The sequence below is a fragment of the Emys orbicularis genome, chromosome 3, assembly GCF_028017835.1.
Source record: "Emys orbicularis isolate rEmyOrb1 chromosome 3, rEmyOrb1.hap1, whole genome shotgun sequence".
NCBI lineage: Eukaryota > Metazoa > Chordata > Testudines > Emydidae > Emys > Emys orbicularis.
In genome coordinates this window covers 63,966,348-63,992,966 of record NC_088685.1, presented here as the reverse complement: position 1 = coordinate 63,992,966, position 26,619 = coordinate 63,966,348, and the positions used below count along the sequence as shown (strand labels likewise).

Sequence of the window (26,619 nt, the reverse complement as noted above, 5' to 3'; positions counted from 1 at the left end):
TGAGGTGTTGATTACCTTCAGGTCTCTTCAAGCTCAGGAGGAGTTGAGGTGCACCAAACCTCTTTAGATTAGGTTTTTACCCAAGTACTTTTTAAAATTTCCATTCACTGTCATGTAGTACCCTATGTGCTACTAGTGAGCCTTTGGCACAGCTTGCTGATTAGAGTTTTCTCCTCTGTGCTTTTCTATGATTTATTAGCTTTCTTCTTCATACTTCTTCTATACATTTTTCTGTCAACAATTTTTCATTGTGTATGAAACTTGGCAAATAACATACTGATGGTCTCAATTCAACTTTGAGGGCAAAGCATAGTTAATAAAGAAACAATATTTTTCTAATATTTTTAAATTAAACCAATAAGAAACTATTTTAGTAACAGTCTTAGGGTATGTCCACAGAGCAGCTAAGGGGTGTAATTCCCATCTTGGGTAGACATATATGCACTAGCTCTGCTTGAGCTAGTGCCTAAAACAGTAGTGTAGCTGTGGTGGCCTGGGCTAGCTACCTGCGTATGTACCCAGGGGGTCAGATGGGATTGTGTTAGGCTGTTCCCAGCCCCTGCGTGGGGTATAATTTGGGAGATGGCACAAAGAGGGTAGGGCCTAGTCATGGGCTGATCATAACTGCAGTCCGTGTTCACCCAAGTACAAAAACAGCCCAAAGTTAGTGCCACTGGCCATCCCTAAAGAGGCAGAGTCATGGTCCAGCCCCATTGTGTGGCCTGTCAGAGTGGAGCTTACATTGCACCATCAAAGAACAGCTCTATGACTACACTCCCTCTGCAGTGGGAACATTGCACCTTCTAGACCTTCTGTTGGGGTGATGCATACCCAAACAATTCCCAGTATGTGGCAGTGCTTATGAGGCACAATCCAGCCTGGGGCACTTTCAGGTACTTTTTGACTGGAGCAGGGTAACTGCTTCTCTGTACTGTGATATTTATATCCAGGAGAGATGTATTAAAACCCCAATTATTATAATTGTTACAAACTGCTTAGGAAGGATAGTGAGTAAAAGAGGTGTGGGGGGAAAGACACCATTATCTGTTTTAGGGTTATTGATAACTCAAAACCACAACATTGTTGAACACATATGGATCAATGTGCTAACTAACAAAGCACAGGAGGGAACACTGGTGGAAGTGTGTTACAGACCCAAACCAGAGAATAGCATGAGTTACTCCTTTAGCACATGCCTATGCTGTGTAGAAAGAAAAACTGCTGTTTTGGGGACTTTGATTTGAATGTCATATGCTGGAAGTCTCATGCAGCTAGTAGTAAAACACCATAAGAGTGTCTAAAAATTATAGATAGTGATTTTTCTAACACAAAAGGTATTGCACCCAACATGAGGTAATTCTATTTTGGACCTCACTATGATGGATTCAGATGAATTAATCACTAGACTGGAAGCTGTTGGGTTGGTTGCCTATGGACCAGTGATCATAACCTGATTACATTCAATATGGGCAAAAGAGGACAGTCCCAACCAATAATATATATACTTTGTGTTTCAAACAGGGCCGGCTCCAGGGTTTTTGCCGCCCCAAGCGGCGAAAAAAAAAAGCAAAAAAAAAAAGCCGCGATTGCGATCTGCGGCGGCAATTCGGCAGGAGGTCCTTCGCTCTGAGCGGGAGTGAGGGACCATCCGCCGAATTGCCGCCGAATAGCTGGATGCGCCGCCCCTCTCCTGAGTTGCCGCCCCAAGCACCTGCTTGGCAAACTGGTGCCTGGAGCCGGCCCTGGTTTCAAAAGGGTTAATTTTCTAAAACTTGGGAAAATTATGAACAAAATTGATAGGGAGCAAATATTTAGACAAGAAAATTTGAATGGAAATTGGGAATTCTTTAAGAAGAGTTTATTATATGGCCAAAAAGCTATGATTCAGAATCAAGAAAGAAGACAACTTTGGCTACGGCCATCCCTGTTCAGTGGTGAAGCGAAGGCAGCAATTAGAAATACATCCCCCCCATGGAAAAAGAGGAATTAGTGGGGGAGGGATAGCTCAGTGGTTTGAGCATTGGCCTGTTAAATTCAGGGTTGTGAGTTTAATCCTTGAGGGGGCCACTTAGGGATCTGGGGCAAAATCAGTACTTGGTGCTGCTAGTGAAGGCAGGGGGCTGGACTTAATGACCTTTTAGGGTCCCTTCCAGTTCTATGAGATAGGTATATCTCCATATATAAATTACAAATTATGTAGGAAAACTGATAAGGAAGCTACAGACATCAGGGGAAAATGATGGCTGGCTGGACTAAGAACTACAAGAAGGATTTAAAAAAAAAAAAGTATACTAGGAACAAAAGAAATCCTAACAATGGTACAGGACCAGTACTAGATGGAAATGATAAAATTGTTAATAATTCTATGTTAATACAGAAAAGGCAGACATTTTCAATACATATTTCTGTTCTGTATTTGAAAGGAAGCACAATGATGTACTAATATCACATGAGGGTGATGAAGTACTTATCAACCCATTACTAACTACGGAGGATTTTAAATAGCATCTATTGGGGATAAGAATTTTAAATCAGCAAGACTGGATAAATTGCACCTGGATCTTCAAAGAATTGGCTGAGGAGATCTGTGGCTCACTGATGTTAATTTCAGAATACTGAGGAAATTCCAGAAGACTGGAAAAGTGCTAATGTTGTGCCAAGAATTAAAATGGGCAAGCAGGCCTCTTTGGCAACCTGGATTCCCAGGGCTTCCAGGGTCTGTGGCTCCATGGCAGCATGCCCGCCAGACTGCACCAGAGCCAGGGCTTCATTCCCTTTCATGGAGAATTTCAAAATGTTTGGGTTTTGCTTCAGATTGGAACAAACCAAAGTCTAAAATATCAAAATCCTCCACAAAACAGAATTACTTTTCTCCTCACAGCTCTAAACAATAGGTCAATTATTCTGACATCAAACCTTTGGCAAAATAATGGAAAATCTGATACAGGATTCAATCAATAAAGAATTAAAGGATGGGGATATGATTTTTTGGAGTATAGTTATGTCAAACAAACCTGACAATTTTTTTATGACATTACGAATTTGGTTGCTAACGGTAACTGCATGGATGTATAGACTTTTGTAACACATCTGGCAGTGCTGGTTGACATTCTGACTAAAGAATTAGCACTATACAATATCAGCAGAGTACCGGTTACATGGATTAAGAACAGGCTAACTGACAAATCCCCAAAAGAAGTTGTCAATGGAGAATGGGGTTCTATGCTACTAGTGGGGTTTCTGCAGGGATCAGTACTATGCTCAATGCTATTCAATATTTTTGTCAATGATCCAGAAGTAAATATATGATATATGATAATATTTGCAGATGTCGAGCAGAGTGGTAAGAAATGATGAGGATGTGATGGTCATACAGAGCGATCTGAATGGTGAGTTGGGCCCATTCAAAGAAAATGTATTTTAATACAGCCAAATGCAAATTCATATACCAAGGAAAAAAGCATGCAAGCCATATCTACACACTGTATTCTGGAAAGTAAGGACTCTGAAAAGGATTTAGGGATCATAGTGGACAAAACTCGATGTGAGCTCACAGTGTGGTGCTGTGGCAAAAAGGGCAAATGCAATCCTTGGATGTATAAACTGGGGAATACTGAGTAGGAGTAGGAGAGGTGACCTTACCTCTGTTTATAGCACTAGTGAATATTGCATCCAGTTCTGGTGTCTGTATTTTGAAAAGGTTGTTGAAAAACTGAACCCACAAAAAATGAGAGACTCAAAGAGCTCAAACAGAAAGAAGATTGAAAGGTGACTTAATTCCAGTATATAAGTACCTTCCCAGAGAGAACATACCAATGTTCTCTCTAATTTTTCCCATGCATGTACGGAATGAATTTTGTTATGTGCACCAATATGGAGGTGATGTGTGGTGGGGGTGGGGACGAGGAGTTTGGAGTGTGGGATGGGGCTCAGGGCTGGGGCAGAGGATTGGGATGCAGGGGAGGTGAGGGCGCCGGCTGGTGGTGTGGGCTCTGAGGTGGGGGTGAGGATGAGGGGTTCAGGGTGCGGGAGGGGGATCAGGGCTGGGGCAGAGGGTTGGAGTGTGTGTGGGGGGTGAGGGCTCTGGCTGTGGGATCTGGGGTGGGGCAGGGGATGAGGGATTTGGGGTGCAGACTGCCTTGGGGACTTGGCGGGGAGAGAGGACTCCCTTCAGCCCTCTCCCCCCGCAGCAGCTCTGGGGCTGGTGATACCAGTCAGCTCTGTGTTCTTGGGGAACCAGGGCTCAGTATCCAGCCTGTCTGACTCATGAAAGATATCCCCGCCCCCACCAGCCTCTGCTTAAACCAAAACCCATCAGAGAAAAGACTTTCAGAGAGCAATGAAGGGCATTGGGAGACACACCTAGACCCCTCCTGACAAGGGTGACAAGATTAAGACATCTCCATTAGCATACAGAATGAAGAACAGAGACAACTCCCCTAGCCTCATCTGCCTGAAAGATGGGACAGGGAGACATCTCAATTTGCATACAGAATGGAGAACAGAGAACCGCACTGAACTCTGGGACCAGAAAAGCATCATGGGAATCTCTGCTCCAGATGTTAATGAACCTATGCCTGCACACACCCAGCTCAGCAATTATCAGACCAATTCTAGTAATGAATCCTTGATTGATATCCAAAATACTGAAGCAGCCTAGTTGCATTGTGAGCTCCCTGGAAGAAAACACCACCCAGAGCCAAGAGTGATCAGCTCCTATTGTCTAGCCTAAAGAAAACCCTTGAGTCATCAGTTTACCTATAAAACAAATCTAGTGTTCTCCCTTGAACCATTGTATTTTCTCTACAAAAATCCCTACTCACCCTCCAGTCAGTGTTCTGATGCTTAGATCCAAACTATGCATCAGTTCCACTGGGACTCCATATTCTCCTGACTGATCATGCTGGGGGCTCTGCCTGTCTCCTGCCCTCAGGACCCTGAGCTACCAACATCACCTGGGAATCCCAACCAGTTCAAGCTTCAGGGAGCGGTGAAATCCCCTTCTCTTTCTCTCTCTCTGTTTTCAATTTCTACCTTAGGTATTAACCTTTAATAATGTATGTTATGTTGGTTTAGCCCTCCTTGTGTAGTTATCACTATTTTTCAATAAATAACTTTTATGGTTAAGTTGGTTGCTTCTCTCTCTCTTGCTGAACTTTACTCTTTTGTGTTTTTAGCTTCCCCCATTCACTCTACAGCAACGCTTCTTTTACCTAAGCTAAAGATCCCTGCAGCACCCAAAATACTATGGGGTTTGCTCATCAAGTAGGTTACTGCCAGTACAATTGTGATGTGAGAGTGGGGATAGGGATGTGCTGAAATCTGGGACGCATAAGGGTAACAGCTTGAAAGTGCTGCTTGACCCAGTCCATGGAGCCCAGGGGCATATAAGGAGAGGCAGCTTGAAAGTGCTGCTTCATCCAGCCCAGTGAGTCCAAAGACATACAAGGGGTCAGCTTGACAGTGCTGATTGACCCGGTCCGCTCAGACTTGCTCTGTTAATGTATGTGTGGGTGTGTTCATCCAGTTCTGGGGCTGGAGAAACCCATTCCTAGGGAACCTAGGTCCTGCAGGATAGCTCCATTGGGAGGGGACTTGCAGAAGGGAGAAATAGAGCTCCATATGAAAACACAAGTGACACAAGCAGTACATTGATAGAATTACAGAACCCACCCCCCAGAAGAGTAACCCGGGGCCACACTGGGGCCAAGGGAGAGGCGCCTCTCCCCAGCCACAGCAGCTCTGGAGCTAGGGGAGAGCATCTCTCCCCACCTCTCCCTGGTGTGGCCAGGTGTGGGGCTGGGGCCGGGGGAGAGGCGCCTCTCCCCGCCGCAGCCCTGAGCACCTGCGTGGCCCTTGATAGGCGGCCACACAGCTTAGAGGGAACTTAGTCAGGTACTAAGGGTCCTTCAATCTAGCAGAGAAAGGCATAACAAGAACCAGTGGCTGAACAGCTGGAAACTGAAGCCAGACAAAGTCAAATTAGAAATAGGGCACAAATTTTTAGCAGTAAGGGTGCGTAACCATTGGGACAAACTACCAAGGGATGTCTCAAGACTGATTGGAAGCCTTTCTAAAAGATATGCTTTAGCCAAACACAAGAGTAATCAGGTGAAGTTTAATGGCCTATTTTATCCAGGAGGTTAGACTAGATCAGGGGCAGGCAAACTTTTTGGCCTGAGGGCCACATTGGGTTTCGGAAATTGTATGGAGGGGCGGTTAGGGGAGGCTGTGCCTCCCCAAACAGCCTGCTTCTCGCCCCCTGATGACCCCCCCTGGACTCCTGCCTCATCCAACACCCCCGTTCCCTGATGGCCCCCCAGAACCCCTGCCCCATACTCCCCCCCACCGCTCCCTGTCTCCTGACAGCCCCCAGAACCCCCACCCCTGACTGCCCCCTGCCGCCCCATCCTACCCCCCCCATTCCTGACTGCCCCCCCGGGACCCCTGCCCCCATTAAACCCCTGTTCCCTGCCCTCTGACCACCCTGACCACAATCCACCCCCCCACCCCCTGGCCACCACCCCGAACTCCCCTGCCCTCTATCCAATGCTCCCTGCCCCCTTACCGTGCTGACTGGAGCACTAGTGGCTGGTGGCGCTACAGCCGTGCCGCCCAGAGCACCAGGACAGCCAGCCATGCCACCGCGCAGCACAGAGCACCGGGTCAGGCCAGGCTCTGCAGCTGTGCTGCCCCAGGAGCTCGCAGCCCCGCCACCCAGAGCATTGTGCCGTCGGCACAGTGAGCTGAGGATGCGGGCAAGGGGGAACAGTGGGGGAGGGGCCAGGGGCTAGCCTCCCGGGCCAGGAGCTCAGGGGCTGGGCAGGAGGGTCCCGCGGGCCAGATGTGGCCTGTGGGACGTAGTTTGCCCACCTCTCGACTAGATGATCTAATGGTCCCTTCTGGTTTTAAATCCAGTGAATATATGAATTATTTAAAAAATATATAATAGCCATAGTACAAAAAGGAAATGAGGTGTGGCTGAAATTCCTAGCCAATTATTAAATGTCTAAATATAACTAGGTACATGCATATGAACATTTTGGCCACTGAAATGAGTTAAAGCATACATTCCCAAGGATTCTAGACAATACATTCCTTTTCTTTACTTAACCATCTGAAACATTTGTTAAACAAACTTGAACTTCCAGGGAAAGATTCTTGGACATGTAACGAGAGAGAAAAATTTGGTTTTTATTTGCAGGAATGGTGACATGACACTAAGTACTTTGAATTACTGCATGTACTTTAAATTGAACTGTTTTAATCTGAAAACTTTGGTATTATTAAAAATGAAACAGTTCAGAAGAGATTTAAAAAAAAAATACTTGTATGCTAATAATTGCAAAATACTTTGAGCTGAGAATCTCTTTCTGAATTTTTTTTTCTACTCTGTGCCAGAGCATCTGACATATCTTAATGAACATAAAACAGCTTCTTAGAGAGTTGCCATGGGTTGATATCTTTTTAGAAGAAATAAAGACATTGTTGTAATGTACTTACACTCTACTATACAATTGGGAATTTTAATTTACACTCTGACAAAAGAGTTCTATATTCAACTCTTAAGCCAAGGGGAGTACATTTTGGCTGTTAGTGTTTTTTCATAGTAGTAACCATGCCATTCCTGATGAGAGGAATGCTCATTAGGAGTGCTCCATTATACTCAGAAAATCATTTGAATTGATATAGCAACCTGATTGTGTGATAGTTATAGCCAAATTATAGACTCAATCTCAATAAAACAATTAAAAAGTTGGAGAAAAACATTTCAAATAAAAATATTATTTTTGAAAAACGGATGAATCATAGACATGTAGGGTTGTAAAGGACCTCAAGAGGTCATTTAGTCCAGCCTCCCATACTGAGAGAGGACCAAGTATATCTTGACCATCGCTGACTGGTATTTGTCTAACCTGTACTTAAAATCCTCCGGTTATGGGGATTCCACAACCTCCCTTGGTAACCTATTCTAGTACTTAACTATCCTTATAATAAGGAAGATTTTCCTAATATTTATCTTATATCTCCTTTGTTGCAGATTAAGCCCATTATGTCTTGTCCTACCTTCAGTGGACACAGAGAACAATTGATCACCGTCCTCTTTATAACAGCCCTTAACACATTTGAAGATTTAGAAAGCACAATGGACCCACAATCTTGATTTATTTCTGTGGGGGGGATGGGTGGGATAGGGAAGCCCTTTATCTCCTCACTTCCACAGCAACTTCTCTGGTTCCCTACCAAAACACTTCTCTATGACACCGCCAACCACAGTGCTCCAGGTTTTCCCTTTGAATATGTGATTAAAACAAAGAAAATATGACCAACCCTCAGGAGAGAGTGGGCAGATTGCACACTGACACCTGCAGCCCCAGCATGTATTTCAGAGACCAGCCATGATGCTCCACAGCATTACAAATTGACCCAAGATCACCAACTCATTTCACACAGGCCACTGAACCGGAGGCAGCTTTAGGACAAGATTTTAGGTGGGATATTTTAAGGTAACTCACCTTAGCTGCATGTGCACTATTTAATTGTAGGCTGCCAGGTTCTTCAGTGAATTCTTACTACCTCTATTCCTGCTCCTTCGGATCCCTACTTAAATGTGCAATGTATGGTCAGGTGTCCTGGAGCAGCTCCCTTTCATAAATCTTTCATATCAGAGCTATTGCGTAACACCCATTTAAACTGCAGAGGGTTGAGAGGAAAGTTAATATATTCTACTCCGAATTTATTTTCTCGTTTTTTTGGAATATGCCAATTCCCTAGCTTATCTAATGGCAAAACTATCATTGGACCTATCAAACAACATCTTACAGTTATTACAATATAAGTTACATGCGAACCAATGACTTTTAGGTAAAAGGCCATATGTTGTTATTAATGAGAGGGTGGGTGAGGTAATATATCTTATTGGACCAACTTCTGTTGGTGAGATATTATTGTTATTAATGCAATTTTAGTGTACAGGTCCCTGCCCCTAAGAACTTATTTTCTAAGGGCCAGTTCTAATTCTGCCTCTTTGGGAAGCGGGATTTATGAGGGCTGTGCAAGGATACCAAACCCCTTTCTAGAATAGTTTTATCACACATTAGCTGCATGCTTAAAGCAGCCCCATCTCAAGTTAGGAGTTTCGTTTTTGAACAATCAGCATGTATGCACATTTTAATAACTTTGCAGAAGACATTTTTGCTTCCTGTGACATCATATAGACTGTGTGTGATGATGTGCACTCACCTCTCATGAGCACTTCCTGTCAGCCAAGAGATAACCTGCACTCTTTCTCTCTCTCTCTGCTCATGGTGCCCCCTGTCAGCTGCTGCCCTCATCAGGCAGGTCTTCAATGGCTCAGCCCTCCAACCAAGTCACATGCAGTCAATTTGTGAATGAACAAACCCCCTGGGGTAAAAGGGCTTTAGCCCTGTCTTTGGGCTCAGTTCTCAGCCCCTTCTGAGCTAGCTTTAAGTCTGTGTCTGCCCTGGTATAGAGCAGTGCCCCCAGGGCTTTCTCCCTGGAGACTCTTAAGCTCTGCCCTTCACTTGGGCCTCTAAAGAGGCCTTATCCCCTCTGTGGGGCTTAGGACACCCTGCCTGGGAGGCAGGGGGGCGGAGGACACAGGCCCACCAATGACTCTGGGTCCCAACTCGGAGACCCTATAAAGAGCAGCCACATGCTGCTTCCTGTAATAGTTGCTGCTGCTATTCTCTGGGCCATGTCCCACATAGCCTCTTCTACTTCACCCTTACCTCAGGGTTGAAGGTCTCCCCATCTTCTGGTTCTCCCTTGAGCTCTAGTCACCAAACAAGGAGCACCCTTTCTTACTCCTCTGGTCCCTGCCAGGAACTGACCTTCTCAGCCCCTGCAGCTCCTGAGCCATCTGAGTTCTAATTGGCTGCTTCCCTGAAGCCTTGCTAGGCAGGCCTGGAGGACCCACCTTCACTGCTCCTTTTTTGGGGTGGGGTGGGGTAGGACCTCAAGGCCTCCAGCAAGGGGGCTCAAAGGGCCTGGCACACACCATCACACTGTATAAATTGGTTTTATCTATATAACAGTGGAGAATTGTAAAGCATTACATTAACATTTTAGTCTTCACGCTACAGGTATTGTTCAGTCATGACAAAAAATATGCTGCTCATTACCTTAGCCTTATGAACAGCTCTGATGACATTTCCACCACTTATCATTATGTTGACATATACAAGAATGAACTCTCATGGCTTTGTTGTCAACACCTATATCCCATAAATAATACAAGACCCAGTGAAAGAGATATTGAACATGTTACACTGCTCTAATATTTTCCTATTCTGCTTAGTTTTACTGTAAAGGGATAGAATTTGTAGACAATTTATTTGGTAATCCTGTGTAGGAGACTTGATTCCTTCCTTTAGTATTAAGGATATTTTTATTAGTAAAAGCCTTTCCAATCCCCACAATGTTTAAATATTTATTTCCATGTTTTAGAGTTGTTTCTGCAGATAGGAATTACGAGCTAACCTCTTCTAATGGTGCTGGTGACTGGGACTCCATTCTCTCTTCATTCTTGAGATTCAGAAGAAGGGGACAGGACTTTTCTTTTTATCCTCATCCTTTCTTTGCCTCTAATTTGCTTGGCTGCCCTAGGTGACAGTATTTCTATCCTTGCTCATTTGTTTTGGAATTTTTTTTAAAGGAAGCTATACAATGAACGAAATCACACTTTCAAACCTGAATTACTTACCCATTCAACAAACACTTGCTACACAGAATTATGACCGTTATCTTCATTTTTATCTTATTTCCTAAATAATATAAATACTAGGAATTTTAACTACACAAATAAATAAATCTTATTCTCCGAGACAATCGCAGGCAGAGTCTGTTCTCCAACTTGTAACATACGGATAGTTACATGCACATTTCCAAGGTTAGTTTTGAAAGCCTGGTTTGTAGGAGACTCTAGTGCAGAGTCATGCCTGGAATACAAAACTAATTCAACAGTTGAAATGAGAAAATGTTTGCAACTATTTTCTTGTGACTTTATAAGCTACTTTTAAGTTTATTAAATTTCAAAAAACCCTCGTGTATCCAAATATCAGTAGTATAGCACAGGCATTAGCAAACTCTTGCCAGAGATGTGTTACAAACAACTGCAAACATTTACAAACATTTGATGGCATGTGCTGTAGCTTATCTTCAGCCGTTGCCAATTTATTTTATTTTCTTATAGACTTGTTGTAAATACAACTTCCAGGGCAAAAGAAAACTGGAGTAATACTGATAAAGTGAAAAAAAAAAATAAAGAATCCTAAAAATTGTTTAGTCAGTCTGATTTCAGCTAGTAACAAATTCACACGTTACCATCATTTACTCAGAAAACAAGAAACTCTCACTTCCTCTGAAATTTACTTTAGGTTCTTTAAATATTACACATTATAAACCAAATGACTGGAATGTTTTGGCTGTTATCACATTTAAACAGAAAAACTTAAAACTAAGATATAAAGATTGAATAGTTAAGTGACTGACTTTTTAAAAAGGTTTTAGAACAGCATGCAAAAGACTATTGTCAAAGAGATTTGTATTTTTTGGGATAAATCTTGCATCCTTTCCACAAGACAGTAGCCATAGATAGATATATAATGAGAACTGGATTAAAGTCATGGATAAAATAAATAGTATTCAGGAAAAAAATTGCTGTAGGGAAAAATGATTAATTTAGTTAACCTATGCAAACATTCACTGAATACAATTACAGCATAGCAATTTTAAATGACAGTCGGTTTGTCTTTTTCAAGTACCGCTCTTCACAGAAATAATTAATCATTAAAATTAATACTTTTTTTTTAAATAAACCTCTTTTGCAACATTTGAAAGGTATTTTCTAATGGGGTTAGGTTGTAAATTTGGTTGGTGCATACTAATAGGCACATTAATAGAACATTCCCTTCATTTATTGAGACAGTACTATTAGCGCTGAGAGGATACAACAAAAATTTATTTCAGAATATTTTTGTGAATAAAACCAGTGAGTTCGGTTTGCTGGTCTTTGTGATCTAAATATTTAGATGAAAACGTGCAGCGGTAATGCTCCTGTGGCCATTTGAAAATCTTTCTGTGAGATGGGAGGGAGAACGGGTAGAAAGAATGTTGGGATAAAAAATTAATGGAGATATCCTACCTCCTAGAACTGGAAGGGACCTTGAAAGGTCATTGAGTCCAGCCCCCTGCCTTCACTAACAGGACCAAGTACTGATTTTGCCCCAGATCCCTAAGTGGCCCCCTCAAGGATTGAACTCACAACCCTGGGTTTAGCAGACCAATGCTCAAACCACTGAGCTATCCCTCCCCCCTTAAGAGGCAGTGGTGCTGGAACAGTTTTTAGAGTGGGGTGCTGACCTGTGCCCCCCTTACCCTTACCCTTGTCCGCGCTCCTCACTGCCCCCTAGAACTGGGGCTGGGAGCACGACTGTGGCTCTGGGAGGGGGGAACGCAGACAGGGATAAGGCGGCCAAGGCTGGGACCACAGCTGGGGGCAGGTGGAAAATCAGATTTGGGGTTCTTTTGCTTTTAGAAGTACAGGTTTTTTTCCTTGGCAATAAAAAGATAAAGTGATATAGAAGCTGGGTGGCATTTTGTTGGGGTACACAGCAATAGATGACAGTTGTCTAATGAGACAACATAAATTAAATGGGTTTATGTGTTGAGATGCCTTTTTAAAGACCCAGAAAGGATTAATGTGTCTATTTTATTTTCCCTGTGTCACAGGCTTCTTCTCACATGCTGGGATTCTGTTCACTATTTTTGCAAGTACTCCTGTGATTTCAGCATAGGGTGACCAAATAGCAAATGTGAAAAATTAGGATGGGGGTTGGGGGTAGTAGGCGCCTATGTAAGACAAAGCCCTGAATATCGGGACTGTCCCTATAAAATTGGGACATCTGGTCATCCTACTTCAGCAGGATTAATGTGAGTAAGGCAAAAACAATTTGGCATGTAGGTTTTACATATCTGCCAGGAAAGCTGTAGTGATTAGTTACAATAATTTGGATAAATAAGTACTTTGGGATAAATATACACAAATATTTTGGAGCAGCAACTCCCATGGCAGTCCATGGGAATTATTCTTGTACATTTTAAGTCAGTTGATAAAATGGTTTTAGTTCAGGAACCTAGATAGCCCTACAGAATATTCACCAACCAATATGCTAGTTACCTGGAGATGTGTAAAGTTTGGTTTATAACTAGCTACCTGATCAAGATATCAGACTTTTCATTCTGAACATCCCCTTAGTAGGTTCTAAAAATAACTTTTATATATGAGCTGATCCTTTATGAATTTTAACTGTTATATAAGTACTGTTTACTGTAAGAAACAACAAGCTTTTAAACATGTTTTCTTTCCCCTGCTGGCCCAGACAACTCCCCCCCACCCCCCAGATATGACTCACAGTTATATTGCCATGAAAAATACCTTATCTCTTAACCATTTCTCAGTATTCATTATATAACACATGCAATTATTGTGCAAAGTCACTACCATTAGCAACTGCCACTATTTTTTTAAACAAGTGGTAAATGTTGACTTTTTTGTTTTGGGGACAGGATTAATATATTTGACTGGCACACAAGAATGATTTTACTAGTCTCAGGACTTTAACAGTTTACAATCACTAAAATGTCTCCCTGTCCCTAGATTTATTAAACCAAATCAGATAATTTATTGGATGTTTAATTACCAAGATTAATAATGATTTCAAATTAAGTAACCTGAAAACTCACTTTTAATCCACAAATAGCCAAACTGTCGGTGACCTTTCATAATGAGATATACTGACTTTAACCTGATTCTGTGAATGTGGGACAGAATCCTTTCCCAGAAATATTAACTATAGGGACTATTGATTGTTTCACTTCTCTTTGCTGGAATCTCAAAACTTCATAGGGATGTTGATTTATCAGTCTCTTAGAAGGTTAACTGCAAGTTGAATGATTTTGTCCTTGCAAAATCTTTGATGGAATTATATGATGACAATTAAAGATCAACTGGAAAGTAAATCTGAGATGTACATGTTAGGCTAAGTCCCTCTCAAGCATCTCTGGAATGGTCTCCATCACGCCTCACTTTATACCATTCTTGCCTGTTGTTTATGCAGTAGATAGTTCTTCCTTGTGTCTATGTCACACCTCCTGTGACTTTGCCTCCACTGTATATTCACACAGACTCTTCACCAGGTACATAACAGCACTGGATCACACACATCCCTGGAACCTGAGTCTCTAAAACAACTCTGCTATCCTGGTACTTCAAAAAGCCGCTAATGTGTGTCACAGTTCTGTGCAACTGCACCTGTGTTTCCCCTCAGTGGTCTAGCAAGGGCACCCAATCTAAGGTTTCCAGTTCCCCAGCTGTTGCCTCTGTTGGGTGGAGATGCACATCTGCCTCTCTTCTGACCTGGGTATGTCCAGACTGAACAGTTCCCTGCCTTCACTGTGTTAGTCCCAGTAAAGACAGTCTGCCCAACCAGACCTGCTTACTTTCTCTTCAGGCAGTTAACAGGTATAATTGCTATGGATATAAATTACTATATAGACTTCCTATGCAAGCCTACTTTATTCTTAAGGTAAAAAGCATTACAGAGAAAACCTATTAAAACAATAAAAGAACTTATGCAAGTGCTAATAAATTTATCACAATTAATCCCAACCCTAACTGGGATTCTGGCAGGAGTAGTCTGACAATCCTCTACTTTAGGGGATTCCCTGTGGTTACAAGTTCATCACAACTTCAGCTCAGAATAATAACTTTCATGACAAGTTTACTCCACCCTTTGATCTGGAGTTTCCAGAAGCAGGTAATTAGTATACAATGGGCCTCTCTCCCCAGGGCTATTTTCAAAATGTTGCATTTGGAGAGAAGAATTTGCATTCTTCTCACATCAAGGTTCTTCCTAAGAAATCCACTTCACATGTTGTTCCCAAAAGACCTTTGAACTTCCTCATGCCTTCTAGAGATTGCACTAATTTTGTCTTCCTGCTAAAGAAGTCTCACCACAGTACATTAACATTTGCATTTCTAAAGCAACGGACCCCAAAGGTCTTAACCCTAATTCAACTGGGTTTAACATAATTCAGTAAAGTTTATTCAGGCTATTACAGGATGTTGTCAGTCAATCAGTGTGTGGCTTATTTTTGGTTCTTTTAGTTGAAGTGTATGGTTAGCAGTTCCTTTGAACACTTCTGGGACTCACACTGACTAACTCCCTGAAAAAAAACCTGGCAGACTTGAGTGCTCCCTCTCCCTTTCACTTACAGCTTCTTCAAAGCTTTTTGTTCCTTTTTATGCAATTTGTCCCCACTAGGGCTCAAGCAAGCTATGAAGATAACTGCTGGCTTTCGGTTCTTCCTCCCCATTGCACTCTGTTCTCTCTCTCATTGGCCACCTCTAGACCCTTCTGGTTTTCCTTACATGTTCATTAAATATATTCGCAATGCCAATTAAATTCTCTTGCCAGTGTTTAGCACGGCAGCAAGGTTTTATCACTGCATTTTATTTCACTACACCCAAGCTTCATCTTATTTTTCAGACGGGCAATACAAGGTAATTTGTTCCTCACTTTCATTCTAATGGCCTCAAAATGCTCCCTTGATGAAGTGATCTTACAGTAACACACTGAATTGGGATGGCACTAAATATATCTCATGTGTAGATTGGTGCTTTTAGTGTAGATAAGTCGACTGAGTAGATAAGTCAGCTGCTTATTTCCAGGCAAACTCCTGCAAGTTCGTTACAATTTTATAAAATACTGCTGCTGAATAGTTCAAGTATCTCTTGTGAAATCAATAAGCCCTTACACCACTGAGCAGATTTGACTAAAGTAAGACATTAGTTAATTTATTATAAAATTGTAAAGCAGTTGTCATTTTGCCACGAACAAATGCCAGAGCCTCTAGAAAGTAATAGAGCTGATGTGATGAGAGATTAAACATGCATGTAATATAATGGTACTGTACACATCTTTGTCTGGCAGAAAGGATAATGATGTATCAGAATGATAATGAATTATCAGATGTGTTGAGAGGAGCAATCTGTTACATATAAGAGACAAATACAGTCAGGGCCGGCTCCAAGTTTTTTGCGGCCCCAACCAAAAACATTTTCCCGCGCCCCCCCCCTCCCCCCAGCTCCACCCCAATTCCGCCCCTTCCAACCCCTTCCCCAAATCCCCGGCCCCGCCTCCTCCCCCCCAGGCTTGCCTGGGAGGAAGGGGGAGAAGTGGAGCGGCGGCGCACTCGGGGGAGGAGACGGAGGTGAGTTTGGGGGGGAGCGGTTCCTTTGTCCCCCCCCGGTTACTTCCTGCGGCCCTCCCCGTGCCGCCCACCGCCGCAGCTCACCTCCGCTCCGCCTGCTTCCCTGAGCGTGCCGCCGCCACTCCGCTTCTCCCCCCCAGGCTTGCCGCAAAACAGCTGATTCATGCGGCAAACCTGGGAGGGAGGGGGGAGAAGTGGAGCGGCGGCGGTGCGCTCAGGGGAGCAGGCGGAGTGGAGGTGAGCTGTGGCGGTGGGGGGCGGTTCCTCTGCCTCCCCCCAGGGTTACTTCCTGCAACCCTCCCCGTGCCCCCCACCGCCGCAGCTCACCTCCACTCAGGGCTGGCTCCCGGCTTTTTGCACCCCAAGCAAAAAAAAAAAGGAGCCGGAGTGCTGCCCCTTGGAAAGTGCCGCCCCAAGCACATTCCTTTATTTTCTAGAGTGCCCATTTCTGTTTTAACTAAGCACTGAACTATAAACACAAGACTCTTAACAGGCAGAGTTAATCACACAGGTAAAGTTTTGACAGCTCCTTAGCCAATATACATTAATGTAGCTTTATTGAACTGAATGAACGTGTGCCAATTTACTAGCAGTGAATCTAGAGACAAATCTAGTGCTGTATACGGGCTGTATACGGGCTAATTATTAGCATTTGATTCACCCCCATTGACAAAAGCAGCTGGTCACTCCTTACTCACTGAACTAAAAATTTACATAAGAGGAAAAATGAGGAGCTGGTGTTATAATAGGGATGGAGAGATTTTTGAAGGCTGCAGAAGCTTCAAAATATGGTTGCATGAACTCTTTGAAGGCTGCCTATAATGCCCATTTTGCCCACTTTGGAAAGTACATAGGAGCCTGAGTATGTTATTGGAAAACTGTAATACAGATTCTTTTGACAGCAAGTAACAGGGAAAGTTTCTGTATCACTGCCCTAAATAATTGTGAACTCCATCCATATGTATCAAATACAAATGAAGCTTGTTATAGATAACAGTAAATTGAAAAAGTGCATTTCTTCGGAATCAGCAAAAGACTATTTCAGCAGCAGGGAAAAGTGTTTGTTCTATGTTGACTGAGAGCCGATAATCTCTAATGGAGGGAAAGGTTATTATAAATGCAAATTACTGTAACCAACACCAGATAGGATTTTTTTTAAATTAATACAAATATTCCTAAATGGAGGATTTGCTCAAAGGAGAATTGATGTTGGTCCAAATTCTCAGGAGCCCAGCAAAACCCCTGAAAATACCCATTCTTGTAGGTTGTGTCACAGCATTTGAGCATATCAGATAATGACACACAAGCAAGTAATTAGTGCACTTGCTTTGATGGCAGAAATATGAGTTTTGAAGGCTCAAAGGGAGCCTTGCACATTTTAGCAGGTGCATCTGTTGTGTGACTGGATTGAAACTTGGCCTGCAATGGTTTTAAAAGGGTTCAGGGCTATGATCGCTAATGGGGTGTTTGTCTAGCAGAATCCCAGCTTGATTTTTGGACAAAATAAATTTTAGTTTGTGTAATGACATTTAAAAAGAAAGTTTCCTACTTTGAAAACCTTCTGAGAGACAGCCCAAAGAACTTTTGGACACATTTGGTACTATTATTTATAACACCATATGCAGTTTAAAAATATTTACAGGATTATTTTTCACCAGGCCCCAATTAATGTATGCATCTAGTGTTTCATCAATAAAGATTTGCTGAGTAATGGAAAATAGTCAACATGTCTTTTTGTGTCTATGTCTCTGTGTGTGTTACAGGGCTTTATTCATTTGTTTCCCTTTTCAGATCTTTTAATTCCAAATTCTTAGGAGCACAGTAACAACCAATATCTAGAAAGAAGGGATCAGGAACCTGGAGTTCATTTGGCCAAAGTTCTGGCCTTCTCCTTGCCTGCAAATTATTAGGTAGACACTCTACACATTTTGACTTAGAACTACCAGTTACCATTTACAGTAACATTCTTTACAAGCACCTTCTACCAAAAGCATATGACAATAATTAGCTCCTCCTCTAAATATCCAGATTATATTTTCTATTCTGTTTGATCACTCTGTCTCTTCTTGTCCATTTTGTGACCCTGAATGTTTTATTCGTGTTAAAGAAACCTGATGAAAAAGCAACATTTGCCCAAGCCTGCTAGATCATGTAAAGCCTCTCTTCAAATCCCTTCATTGTGATCCCTTTGTCTTCCATCAAATATAAGGTCTTTGTTCTTTCTCTCAAGGTTCGGCATAACCAAAGGATTCATGTATGGAAAAGCCCTGTATAATGTAATGAGGATTAAACTAATAGAGTTCTATAGAAATTACTTAAAAAACTCATAACTGACTTCTGTAGAGCTAGAATTTCACCCACAGAGTTTAATAGAGAATGAGATCGTTTCAGTAGGATTTTGAAGCATGCTGTATTATAGGGATGCAGTTTTTGATTAAATTGTATAGGAGGATCCATAAAACCTTTAGAAAAGTTATAATTTTCTATTAAATTCTATAGGACTTTCCCTAAATGGGTTTTAGTTCCATTGATGTTGGTGGCGTGAGTGCATTAATGGAGGGGTTAATTCAAACTCTTTTAAATGACTTAGGTCACCATCTTCTTTCTAGCTCAATCCTCATAACACTTGACCCAGTCATTTTGTGTTGGGATTCATGTAGTCCTCAGATATTTGCAGGACTGGTGAGATGGAATTGGCTGAATGAAAAACAGGAAGGAGTGCTAGCAGGAGCCTCATTTCTGTCCATTAGACTGAGTGCATTAGTATAACCTGGCAGCCAGACAGCTGGAGGGAGGCATGAGTGGCAAGGAAGTGCTTGCTTTCTGTATGAAGGGCTAGTGTTCTGTGCCTCTGAGCAGGAGTGAGTCCGCCTGCCATGTCGGAGAAGATGAAGGGGAAAGACAGAGTATCTTGCATTAGCTTTGGGGGTTCTAGTTCCTTCTTCCAAACAGAGTTTACAAATTTTTAAACTCTATCTCAAGGTGAGGAAACTATCAACCACAACATGAAAAGCCACCGGGCAATTGCATGAGGATGAGGTAGCCTAGTGGTGAAAAGAGATAGCCTCCCCTTATCCCTTTCCTTATTCAGTAAGCATGTAACAGTTAGGAATATATATAGGAAGCTCAGACTCCTTTGGGGAGTTTGAGAATAACACATATAAACAGGTAAACAGTAAATTCTACCTGAAAACAAAATAAAGTCATTGCTGTTTACTGTAATGAGCATGATGCAGCCTGACTGTAGTGCAGGGTACCATATTCTGGCTCTCAAACCAGTGCCACTCTATGGTTGTTAAAAGGCCAAACTGGAGTTGTGAGTAATCAGCACCTTTGAAATTAGGCTTTAGTTGTCTTATGTTGAGAACCCAATGCTAATGGACATTTTTGAAAAGATAGTCCCCAGAGGTTTTATAAAAGTCCAGTTCCCAAGTGGATATCCAGATCTGAACTTCCACATAATTCATGATTGTACAGATGCCTGTGTTTTCTTCAGGCTCCTCTGTAGTTAAAAAAGCAACAGCCAACTGTCAGTTATAACTCCAAAAATGTGAAGTGATGAAAAAAAAAAAAGTTGCTAATACAGAAAAAAATCACCGAGGGGAATAGCTTGCAGCGCTGCAAGGGAGCGTGCAGCGCTGCAGGCGCTGATTACTCTGGCGCTTTACAGCGCTGCACTCGCTGCGCTCAGGGGGGGTGTTTTTTCACACCCCTGAGCGCAGCAAGTGCAGCGCTGTGAATTGCCAGTGTAGTCAAGGCCTTAGATAACAGACATGGGGAATACAAATTTGTAACCCTTTATTTATAGTTTGAGGTTTTATGCATGATACATCTATTTAAAAAATCCAGTGGGTTATTTGAAATCTGTGGTTCAGGTCAGAGACCCTTGTAGCATGGATTACTGTAAGGCAGCTTACCAAGAAATTTCATAAATGTTATCATGGTTGTCATGTTAGTTGGTTACAGAAAAATACAGACAATGAATAGAGATGGCTAGAAATCAGAATTTAGTTCCCATTAAAAATTTCAAATTTTTGAAGCACACTTTTGTCCATAAAGTCAAAATTTTGAAATTCTACGCAGGTGTTAAACACTGATTTCTAGTCAAAGGCAGAAAATCTTTTGGCTGATACAGAATACTAGTGTGCTGCTACTGCAGTTCTCAAGCAGGTATCAGGCAAAAGCCTAAGTCTTTAACTCTTTTTGAAAACTTTTAGCTAGCAAATTCAGTCTCTCTCCGTTCTGCAGATTTAAGGCTACAGACTACTAGTATTCTAGCCCTAACTGTTACACCCATTCTCCAAATTCATTGCATTTGAAAATTATCAGCTTGTGCACTGCGCTGTGAACCTTTCAGTAGCTCAGCATTTTATTCTCTGTCACCAAAACAAAAAAACTCAGACTTGAGCATCCTTGTTTTCTGTGAATGAATTTTAGAAGATACTGTTTGTTCTAGGAATATATTCCTTACAAACTGGAATTCAGCTGTATATGTATTATTTCTTTTACCTCCCTGCAAGACTTGTTTTAGAAAGCTTTCTCAAAAACTTCTTTTCTGATGGGTAGAATCATAGAATCATAGAATATCAGGGTTGGAAGGGACCTCAGGAGGTCATCTAGTCCAACCCCCTGCTCAAAGCAGGACCAATTCCCAACTAAATCATCCCAGCCAGGGCTCTGTCAAGCCTGACCTTAAAAACCTCTAAGGAAGGAGATTCCACCACCTCCCTAGGTAACCCATTCCAGTGCTTCACCACCCTCCTAGTGAAAAAGTTTTTCCTAATATCCAACCTAAACCTCCCCAACTGCAACTTGAGACCATTACTCCTTGTTCTGTCATCAGGTACCACTGAGAACAGTCTAGATCCATCCTCTTTGGAACCCCCTTTCAGGTAGTTGAAAGCAGCTATCAAATCCCCCCTCATTCTTCTCTTCTGCAGACTAAACAATCCCAGTTCCCTCAGCCTCTCCTCATAAGTCATGTATTCCAGCCCCCTAATCATTTTTGTTGCCCTCCGCTGGACTCTTTCCAATTTTTCCACATCCTTCCTGTAGTGTGGGGCCCAAAACTGGACACAGTACTCCAGATGAGGCCTCACCAATGTCGAATAGAGGGGAATGATCACGTCCCTCAATCTGCTGGCAATGCCCCAAAATGCCGTTAGCCTTCTTGGCAACAAGGGCACACTGTTGACTCATATCCAGCTTCTCGTCCACTGTAACCCCTAGGTCCTTTTCTGCAGAACTGCTTCCTAGCCATTCGGTCCCTAGTCTGTAACAGTGCATGGGATTCTTCCATTCTAAGTGCAGGACTCTGCACTTGTCCTTGTTGAACCTCATCAGGTTTCTTTTGGCCCAATCCTCTAATTTGTCTAGGTCCCTCTGTATCCTATCCCTATCCTCCAGCGTATCTACCACTCCTCCCAGTTTAGTGTCATCTGCAAACTTGCTGAGAGTGCAGTCCACGCCATCCTCCAGATCATTAATGAAGATATTGAACAAAACCGGCCCGAGGACTGACCCCTGGGACACTCCACTTGAAACCGGCTGCCAACTAGACATGGAGCCGTTGATTACTACCCGTTGAGCCCGACGATCTAGCCAGCTTTCTATCCACCTTATAGTTCATTCATCCAGCTCATGCTTCCTTAACTTGCTGGCAAGAATACTGTGGGAGACTGTATCAAAAGCTTTGCTAAAGTCAAGGAATAACACATCCACTGCTTTCCCCTCATCCACAGAGTCAGTTATCTCCTCATAGAAGGCAATTAGGTTAGTCAGGCATGACTTGCCCTTGGTGAATCCATGCTGACTGTTCCTGATCACTTTCCTCTCCTCTAAGTGCTTCAGAATTGATTCCTTGAGGACCTGCTCCATGATTTTTCCAGGGACTGAGGTGAGGCTGACTGGCCTGTAGTTCCCCGGATCCTCCTTCTTCCCTTTTTTAAAGATGGGCACTACATTAGCCTTTTTCCAGTCATCCCGATCGCCATGAGTTTTCAAAGATAATAGCCAATGGCTCTGCAATCACATCCGCCAACTCCTTTAGCACCCTCGGATGCAGCGCATCCGGCCCCATGGACTTGTGCTCATCCAGTTTTTCTAAATAGTCCTGAAGCACTTCTTTCTCCACAGAGGGCTGGTCACCTTCTCCCCTTACTGTGCTGCCCAGTGCAGCGGTCTGGGAGCTGACCTTGTTCATGAAGACAGAAGCAAAAAAATCATTGAGTACATCAGCTTTTTCCACATCCTCTGTTACTATGTTGCCTCCCTCATTCAGTAAGGGTCCCACACTTTCCTTGACTTTCTTCTTGTTGCTAACATACCTGAAGAAACCCTTCTTAACATCTCTTGCTAGCTGCAACTCCAAGTGTGATTTGGCCTTCCTGATTTCACTCCTGCATGCCTGAGCAATATTTTTATACTCCTCCCTGGTCATTTGTCCAATCTTCCACTTCTTGTAAGCTTCTTTTTTGTGTTTAAGGTCAGCAAGGATTTCACTGTTAAGCCAAGCTGGTCGCCTGCCATATTTACTGTTCTTTCTACACATTGGTATGTTTTTTTCCTGCAACCTCAATAAGGATTCTTTAAAATACAGCCAGCTCTCCTGGACTCCTTTCCCCCTCATGTTATTCTCCCAGGGGATCCTGCCCATCAGTTCCCTGAGGGAGTCAAAGTCTGCTTTTCTGAAGTCCAGGGTCCGTATTCTGCTGCTCTCCTTTCTTCCTTGTGTCAGGATCCTGAACTCGACCATCTCATGGTCACTGCCTCCCAGGCTCCCATCCACTTCTGCTTCCCCTACTAATTCTTCCCGGTTTGTGAGCAGCAGGTCTAGAAGAGCTCTGCCCGTAGTTGGTTCCTCCAGCACTTGCACCAGGAAATTGTCCCCTACACTTGCCAAAAACGTCCTGGATTGTCTGTGCACCGCTGTATTGCTCTCCCAGCAGATATCAGGGTGATTAAAGTCTCCCATGAGAACCAGGGCCTGCGATCTAGTTGCCGGAAGAAAGCCTCGTCCACCTCATCCACCTGGTCTGGTGGTCTATAGCAGACTCCCACCACATCATCACCCTTGTTGCTCACACTTCTAAACTTAATCCAGAGACTCTCAGGTTTTTCTGCAGTTTCTTACCGGAGCTCTGAGCAGTCATACTCCTCTCTTACATACAATGCAACTCCCCCACCTTTTCTGCCCTGCCTGTCCTTCCTGAACAGTTTATATCCATTCATGACAGTACTCCAGTTATGTGAGTTATCCCACCAAGTCTCCGTGATTCCAATGACATCATAGTTCCATGACTGTGCCAGGACTTCCAGTTCTCCCTGCTTGTTTCCCAGGCTTCTTGCATTTGTGTATAGGCACTTTAGATAACTCGCTGATTGTCCCGCTTTCTCAGTCTGAGACAGGAGTCCTCCCCTCTTGCACTCTCCTGCTCATGCTTCCTCCCGGTATCCCATTTCTCCACTTACCTCAGGGCTTTGGTCTCCTTCCCCCAGTGAACCTAGTTTAAAGCCCTCCTCACTAGGTTAGCCAGCCTGCTTGCGAAGATGTTCTTCCCTCTCTTTGTTAGGTGGAGCCCATCTCTGCCTAGCACTCCTTCTTGGAGCACCATCCCATGGTCGAAGAATCCAAAGCCTTCTCTCCGACACCACCTGCGTAGCCATTCGTTGACTTCCACAATTCGACGGTCTCTACCCAGGCCTTTTCCCTGCACACATTGCTCTGACATTTCAGTTGACCTACATCTATTAATGTTTGCAGCTCAGAGCAAAGTGAAAAGAAAACAAAGACAGAGCTTAGCTAACCAAAATTTAATAGTAAATTAGTAATCAGTTAGTGGTAAATTACACTGTTGATTTTTTTTCTACTGCAATATAAATCATTTAATTATAGGATTGGCCCCACACTTACTTTAGCAGCCAAAAGTTACAACCAAGCTCATGCATTTTCAGTTTTATTTTGTAAACTCTGAAAAATATTCTAGCTCATGCTGCATTTGGTTAAAATAGAGCATAATGTAAGAAAGTTTTTACATGCAATTATTTCAGTAATTCACAATACATTATAACTATGGCAGAAAATGGATTTATTAGCTCAATTATAAAATCTGACCAGTTTGATTAGTTATTGTATTATTTGATTATCTATTATAGTAAATCTCCACCAAACAAGATATGCCACCCTAACACTTGATTATAACATGACTAATATTAATATAAGTGGACAGGATGTATGTGGACTCAAATTTTAAGGGCCTGATTTTCATTTACACTAAGACCCCTTTAAACCACTAGCAGTGTAAAAGGACCTTAAATAGATGAAAATATAATTTACTTTCACTTTAAGGGCCCTTTACACACTCACACAGGAGCACCAAGTGGCTTTGGTGTAAATGAAAATTATGCCCTAAACCTTGAAAAAAAAATCCTTCGAAGTTCTTTATGTTTCTCATGTCTAATCTGAGTTCAGTTTCTAAAGAAAAATGACCAAAATTAGCTTGGTCATAAGCAGATGCAATTTCCACTAAACTCAACAGATGTTGTGCCCATTTATATCAGGTCTGACCCAGAATGACTAGAACATATCTTCTCTTTAGTGTGGCAAAATCCCACAAGCCAGCCCACCTCAACAAATAAGAGTGTTGTGTGTCAAAGAATGTACAATGTGACAATCTTTCCTGCACTCTCTCATCTGGACTTCAAACAACCCCCCAAGCTCCCCAAGCTTGTCATCAGAATCAAGCTTCCCACAGACCAGGACAACCCAACTACAAGTAGCACCAGACCCTGCCAGAACAACAGATGCAAAACCTGCAGATATATCTCCACTGCTACAATGATCAACACTCCTCACAACACACATTCAAGATCCATGGATCCTACACATGCCTATCACAACATGTAGTATATTTCATTCAGTGCACTAAATACCCCAATAGCAACTATGTGGGTGAAACCAGACAATTACTACGCTCTGAAATGAACTCATGCAGGAAAATGATAAAAGACAAAAAACACCCTGTCACGGGATCTGTGGTAGGTCTGGGGATGAGGGGTTTCAGGTGCAGGAGGGTGCTCCAGGCTGGGACCGAGGGGTTCAGAGGGCGGGAGGAGGATCAGGGTTTGGGCAGGAGGTTGGGGCACAGGAAGGTTTGGGCTCTGGGATGGGGCTGTGGATGAGGGGTTTGGGATACAAGAGGGGGCTCTGAGCTGGGATTGAGGGGTTTGGAGGGCAGGAGGGGGATCAGAGCTGGGGCAGGGAATTGAGGTGTGGGGGAGACTCGGGGGTGCAGGATCCGGGCAGCGCTTACCTCAAGCAGCTCCCAGAAGCATGTCCCCCCTCCAGCTTCTACGCAGAGGCGGAGCCAGGTGGCTCTGTGCACACTGCCCTGTCTGCAGGTGCTGCCCCCACAGCTCCCAGTGGCCGGGAGCTGCAGCCAATGGGAGCTGTGGGGACAGCGCTTGTGGACAGGGCAGTGTGCAGAGCCACCTGGCCATGCCTCCGCATACTACGTAGAAGCCCGAGGGGGGTCATGCCGGCTGCTTCCCGGGAGCCGCTCGGAGCTGGGAAAGCCCCCGACCCCACTCCCTGGCTGGAGCGCCAGAGCAGGGCAAGGCCCCGACCCCACTCCCTGGCGGGAACTGAGGGCTCGATTAAAAGGTCTGATGGACTGGATGTGGCCTGCAGGCTGTAGTTTTCCCACCCCGGTGACAGCTCCTCCCCCGTAGTCAGGAGGAGGGGAAAGGTCAGATATCGGTTTCAGTCTTTGTGCTAGGAGTAAACAAAGGGAGGTGATTGTACATCACCATTACTTAGCAATGCAGCAAACACACAAGTGTTATGAGAACACTCCTTGAGCAAGTCTCCACAGTAGTATCCTTAGGAGAGCCAGACTTTTGAGACCAATGAGAGATCCTTGGAATCCAGACGTTCTAGTACCCATATATGAAGACCCCATTTGACTGCAGGACCCAGATCCTATTGGTGCAATGATCCACTTTCAGGTTGAAGCAAGCCAGTAGCTGGTCTGTCTTGATTCAGGGACACACTGTATGGTGTTCCTTTCTTGATGCTGTCCCACCAGAGTCACTTCTACCCTTAGTTGAAGGCTGACATATATTTTACTCCTCTGACCACTTTCCCCTCCCCCCCGCACTTTACTAGCTCTTCCTTTTAAGACTGTTTTCTTTTGCCTTGTTTTAGTTGAGGAAATGGCTGGTTTTCTGGACATTCAACATAATTAAAAACACATCAGGTCCAAAGTTTGTACAGAGCCACAGATAAAGTACCCATCTTCAGATACACTATCAGAAAATAAATAA

General features: G+C 43.3%; 1 long non-coding RNA gene across 3 annotated transcripts in view; it reads right to left on the bottom strand.

Annotated features, from left to right (window-relative positions):
* LOC135876850 (uncharacterized) overlaps positions 1-16,432 on the bottom strand; it is a 1,011,314-nt gene extending 994,882 nt beyond the window's left edge. For 2 of the 3 annotated variants that reach the window (XR_010561317.1, XR_010561319.1), the window contains exon 1: positions 16,381-16,421. This is a non-coding gene — a long non-coding RNA (uncharacterized LOC135876850). Of the gene's footprint in view, positions 1-16,380 lie in introns of all 3 variants that reach the window. The other variant, XR_010561318.1, reaches the window with a different exon arrangement.
* Positions 16,433-26,619: the final 10,187 nt, after the last annotated feature.